This window comes from Cetorhinus maximus, chromosome 1 (genome assembly GCF_964194155.1).
Source record: "Cetorhinus maximus chromosome 1, sCetMax3.hap1.1, whole genome shotgun sequence".
In the NCBI taxonomy this organism is placed as follows: Eukaryota; Metazoa; Chordata; class Chondrichthyes; order Lamniformes; family Cetorhinidae; genus Cetorhinus; species Cetorhinus maximus.
The window spans coordinates 1,042,368-1,048,939 of NC_135879.1; positions in this window are offsets into that span (position 1 = coordinate 1,042,368).

Genomic DNA, 6,572 nt, shown 5'->3' on the forward strand with positions numbered 1-6,572 from the left:
TGATATGTTGTTAAATTCCATTCAATATTCTTTAAGAAAGACTTGTAGCTATGAACTCCTTAGATCAGCTATTACCTGGAAGATAAGGGGGCAATGATCAAACCTATTTTGCTTTGTTGACCTAGCTGTTTGAAATGAAGCAAACCTTCACATAACCCTACCATAATTTACAATACACCCTCTCCATGTCCCACGTCTAATTCCAGATATACATCAGTCCCTACTCAGTAACAACTTGTGTTTGCATGCTGCTGCTGCTGTGCAGGAAGATGCCATCGAGTATATTAAAATGATGAGGAAAGTATTTGGTAGAAACTGAGTTTGGAGAAAAGGGAAAGGAATGGAGCAGCTGAGGCAACCAAATAAAAGTGCAAAGATGAGGGGAGGGATTTTGAAAGCATGGGAGTGGAGATAAAAAGGGAAGATCTAGTAGAGAGTTTGAGTTAAAAGCATGGTGGCAGAAAAAGCCAAACAGATGGTGGAACAAGAAAGGGATGTTCAGTGTTAGAGGAGGCGAAGAGAATGCAAGGTAGGATGAGCTGTATGGTCTCTGTCAGTAATCTTTTAACTGGAACAAGTAGGCAGGAAGGGTGGTTAAGGACAGCTAAATACTAATTCAAAGACAGTAGGTCTACTATTCCAAGAATGAGAACGAATTCTAGTATTCTAGTAAATAATCATCGCAGCCCCATTAGCAGTGAGTCTGAACTCCTCATTCTAACTGTGAATTGCACTAGGACAATCATGCATATTAGTAAATGCCACTTTGGATGGGCTGTACCATTTTCCTGAAATATGCTTCATATGTGATTGTTCATGAACATAACTCAGAAATGTGAGTGTCAAGTCAACAGATTTGAACTAGGATTTTATAAACTGGATGGTAGAAAACAAGATTTGCTTAATTCTGTAGAACTGAAAATACAAATCTAACAAAGAGCAGTAGGTGTATATTTCAGTACTGGTAACACAGCTGTCCCAAAATTATTTAGATTTTGTTTCTACTTCTCCTACTTCTGGTCTGTTTAATTTACCTCTTGTTAAATAACTGGGGTTGATGGGCCTTCTTCACATAGCAAGGTCCCCAACTGTGGCAAGTAGATCATTGGTGACATGGTAATGAAACTTGGGTAGACGAAAGGTTAAAATTGATACCCAAATCTTTAAATTGTGGAGCAAAATTACCCTAAAACCCCAGTAGAGCGGTAGAGGTCAGGATATACTTTGCCCTTTTCATGTAACCACAGCATTGAGCTTTTGGGTGAGTGAGGTGGGGGTTGTTGGTGGAGACCAAAAAGGGCAATCCCTTTTCTTGCAGAAACTGTTCCTCCAATGCATAAGGTATGAGGGCAGTTTTCCATCAATGACATCTTCATTGTTGATATTGGAACGCCTGTAATTCTGTAAAAGAATCATCAACATGTGCTTCAAAATCAGCTTCTATGACATTCAAATGAATGCAGTGAAATTTCCAAACTTGGGTAAGCTGCACAGTCTCATTAATCCGCTTACTGACACTAACATTGCTGCACCCCAACAGAGTTAGCATAGTCCTCTGGCATATGTCTCCAAGGTGAGTGGCGATCACAGTATAATAATAGATTCTAGCTATTGAAGATTATTGTATTGTCATGAACACAACTTTACAACACGGTTATGTTTTAAATTCTACCCTTTAATTTAAGATGAAACAGAACATTCTGAAAGTAGTGGGGGGTGGTGGGGGAATGGTAAAGTTAGGATAAAACACCTCAGCTCGGCGCTTGCCTACGTGATCTGGTTGTTGTGGGGAGAGTAACACAAACAGAAACCCACAAGTGTTGGGTGCCAGTTTTAACACCTTTCACAGAAAAGCTGTTGCAAAAAAGGTAAGAGATCTAATGCTGTAATCAAGGTGAACTTTTGTGTTAGATGATACAAAGATAGGTGGAGGGACAGGTAGTATTGAGGAGGCGGGGAGGCTGCAGAAGGATTTAGACAGGTTAGGAAAATGGGCAAAGAAGTGGCAGATGGAAAACAACGTGGGGAAGTGTGAGGTCATGCACTTTGGTAGGAAGAATAGAGGCATAGACTATTTTCTAAATGGGGAGAGAATTCAGAAATCTGGAGTGCAAAGGGACTTGGGAGTCCTAGTCCAGGATTCTGTTAAGGTTAACTTGCAGGTTGAGTCGGTAGTTAGGAAGGCAAATGCAATGTTGGCATTTATTTTGATAGGACTAGAATATAAAAGCAGGGATGTGCTGCTGAGGCTTTATAAGGCTCTGGTCAGACCACATTTAGAATATTGTGAGCAATTTTGGGCCCTGTATCTCAGGAAGGATGTTCTGGCCCTGGAGAGGGTCGAGAGGAGGTTCACAAGAACGATCCCAGGAATGAAAGGCTTAACATATGAGGAACGTTTGAGGACTCTGGGTCTATAGTCAATGGAGTTTAGAAGGATGAGGGGGGATTTGATTGAAACTTACAGAATACTGAAAGGCCTGGATAGAGTGGACATGGGGAAGATGTTTCCATTAGTAGGAGAGACTAGGACCCGAGGGCACAACCTCAGAGTAAAAGGGAAGACCTTTTCGAACAGAGATGAGGAGCAACTTCTTTAGCCAGAGAGTGGTGAATCTATGGAATTCATTGCCACAGAAGGCTGTGAAGGCCAGGTCATTGAGTGTATTTAAGACCGAGATAGATAGGTTCTTGATTGGTAAGGGGATCAAAGGTTACGGGGAGAAGGCGGGAGAATGGGGTTGAGAAACTTATCAGCCATGATTGAATGGCGGAGCAGACTCGATGGGCTGAATGGCCTAATTTCTGCTCCTATGTCTTATGATTAACAACCAAGCAGGATGGTGGTGAGAGTTTGGTATCTGTATAAAAAGGGAACAGAACAAACTGGCACTCTTTTGCATTAACTAACTAACTAAAATGTGCCTTACAAAGCATTTTTACACAACGCCTGGCCTCTGGCAGATATGCAGCATTACAGGAACAGTCCCACAGTCACTCCCAGCTCTGAAGCAGCTTCACTTCTCCCTGCCATGCTAGGTCGAAACTCAGTGTTTGCCAACAATCATTCCACTCAGCTAGAATATCCTGGCTCCAATTATAACCAGGAAGGCAAACCTCAGAGGCCAGGCATTGTGTAAAAATGCTTTGCAAGACACATTTCAGTTAATGCAAAAGTACCTATTCTTTAGTTTGATGTATTAGTTACCTGTTAAATAATGTTTGATGTGTGATTTTGGATGTTTGTTACAGTAAAGGTTTTAAAATGTGCAATATTTCTCCACTTTCCATCAGTCACTTGGAAATTATTTTTTTTAAAGTTCTCTGCCTCTACAGGGATCATAATAGTATAAAGAAAAGTCAACGTAACCCAGATTTTGCAATAAAAATGACAACAAAACTCAGTTCGCTGTCATTACTCCTTTGAAGTTGCCAGCAACTTCTGGAATCCAGTTAAATACAGATGTCCAGAAATTATTGTCAATTATTCTACATTTCTCTATAAAGTGTGTTGTTGAAGTAATTAGGAAACATTAAACTGATGAACGCCTTTTTACACTTAGTCATGCTGTAAAAACCCTTGATAAAGTTGCATCTTATTGAATGACGTATATTTGGACTTTTAACAGTGTACTAAGTTCATAATTACTGCTGAAAAACCCCTGTGCCTGGAAAACTAATTTTCATATTTGTGGAATGTTGAATTTTCCGATTAGGAAAAAAAAATTAAATATATTAATCTTTTTTTATAAGCTTGTTTACGATGTTTTAGCTTCTACCTTAATCCCAGTTTTCACTCAAATATTGAAGATAAAAGATAATTAGTGGTCTTTACTTTCTGGTTTGTTGACTGTGAGAATTCTTCAGTGTGATTGGTTGCTTACCCTGCTTGATGACACCAATATTTCTGGATGCTTGAAGCCAGATTCAAACTGATGTCAGGAAAGGGAAAATCCATGTCACATAGATCTTTGTGAGCAGCTCTCTTTTGAGATCAGCAGTGAGTGCAGTTGTTTTGCTGAAGTTAGATGGTTATTAGCAAGTGTGGCTCAATAGCACTGTCCATGACATCTTCCATCACTTTGGGGAAAAGACTGATGTGGTAATTAGCTAGATTGTATTTAAGAACATAAGAAATAGGAGCAGGTGGAGGTCATTTGGCCCTTTCAGCCTGCTTCATCATTCAATAAGTTTATGGTTGATCATCAACCTCAACTCCACCTTCATGCACTAACCCCATATTCCTTCATTCACTTGGTAGCCAAAACTCAATCCATCTGTTTTGAATATACATACTAGAACATTTAAGTTCCTATGGGGTTGGGAATTACAACGATTCATTGCACTTTGAGTGAAGAAATTTCTCCTCATCTCTATCCTAAATGACTGACCCCTTATTCTAAGACTGACCCCTTATTAGACTGACTCCTTATTCTAAGACTGACCCCTTATTCTAAGACTGACCCCATGTTCTTGAGTCCCCAGTCAGGGGAAACATTCTCCCAGAATCGACACTGTCAAAGCCCCTTAAGAATCTTATGGGCTGGATGTTTGCTACTGAGGTGGGTACCTTGAGTCAGGATATTGTACTTGTGTGTTAACTTTGTAATTTACAAGGACTACAAAATTCCCATGAATAGCAAAATTTCCCAGTTTCTCACCAGTTTAAAACATTTTTTTTCTGTTTTTCCTATCAAAATGGATAACTTCACTCTTTTCCACATAATTCTGAATCTGCTAGTTCTTGCCCACTCACCCAACCTGTCTGCAGACTCTTCCTCACTGCTAACTCTGCCCCCTAATTTTGTATCAACAGCAACCAAAAATATTGAGTCTTGAAAGTGCCCAATCAAAAGATGAGGTGCTTTTTAAAATTTATTTTACAGGATGTGGGCGTCGCTGGCTGGGCCAGCATTTATTGCCCATCCCTAGCTGCCCTTGAGAAGATGGTGGTGAGCTGCCTTCTTGAATCGCTGCAGTCCATGTGGTGTAGGTACACCCACAGTGCTGTTAGGGTGGGAGTACCAGGATTTTGACCCAGTGACAGTAACGACAGTATATTTTCAAGTCAGGATGGTGAATGACTTGGAGGGAGGGGAACTTCCAGGTGGTGGTGTTCCCGTGTAGCTGCTGCCCTTGTTCTTCTAGATGGTAGTGGTTGTTGGTTTGAAAGGTGCTGTCTAAGGAGCCTTGGTAATTCTCTGCAGTACATCTTGTAGATGGTACACACTACTGCCACTGTTCGTCGGTGGCTGAGGGAGTGAATGTTTGTGGATGGTGTGCCAATCAAGTGGGCTGCTTTGCCCTGGATGATGTCAAGCTTTTTGAGTGTTGTTGGAGCTGCTGTTTCTTATATAAGGCTACAGGGATCAAGCAGGGGAGTCGGACTGACTGGATTGATCTACGGATGGCTAGCACGGACTTGATGAGCCAAATGGCCTCCACCTGTGCTGTAAATGACTGTATAACTCTATATATTTTCCATATGAGGTTTTAAATGACATGAGATTGCAAGTATGGGGAAAGTAAAACAACCAATCTGTAGTTAATAGTTTTGGTGAATGGTGGTCGGTAGGTTCAATGATCCAGTCTCCACTGCTCTCTGGGGAAGAGAACTCCACATAATAATGGTCCCCAGAGAAAATAATTCTCCTCATCTCCGTTTTAAAAGGGAGACCTCTTATTCTTGATCTATGTCCCCTAGTTCTAGTCTCCTCCCACAAGAGGAAACATCCACCCAGTATCCATACTATCGTCCCTTCAAGATGTTTCAATAAAATCACCCCTCATTTCAAACTCCAATGGATACAGGCCCAACCTGCTCAACCTTTTTTCATAAGATAACTCCTTCATCCCAGGAATGAGCTGAGTGAACCTTCTCTGAACTGCTTCTAATGCAATTATATATTTTTTCAAATGAGACCAAAAGTGAACACAGGATTCCAGATGTGGTCTCACCAAGGCCGTGTACATCTGCAGTGAAACCTCCCCACTTTTATATTCCATTCTCCTTGCAATAAACACCAACATTCCATTTGCCTTCCTAATCTCTTGCTGTACCTGCACACTAACTTTTTGTGATTCATGTACTAGGACAGCCAGATCTCTCTCTACCACTGAGTTCTGCAATCTCTCTCCATTTAAATAATTTGCTGCTTTTCTATTTCTGCCAAAGTGGACAAGTTCACATTTTCCCACATTATACTCCATCTGCCAAATTTTTTCCCACTCACAACATGTCCGTATCCCTTTTCAGACTCTCCACTTCCTCTTGACAACTTAGTGCATCTAGATGCACTATCTTGATATCATTGGCAAATTTAGCAACCATGCATTCAGTCCCTTCCTCCAAATCATTGATATAGATTGCAACTAGTTGAGGCCCAGCACTGATCGCTGTAGCAACCCACTCGTTACATCTTGCCAGCCTCAAAAAGACCCATTTATCCCTACTCTCTGCTTCCTGTTAGCTAACCAATCCTTTGTCCATGTTAATATATTACCCCTACACCATGTGCTCTTACCTTGTTTAGTAAGTAACCTTTGATTCATCACCTTATCAAATGCCTTCT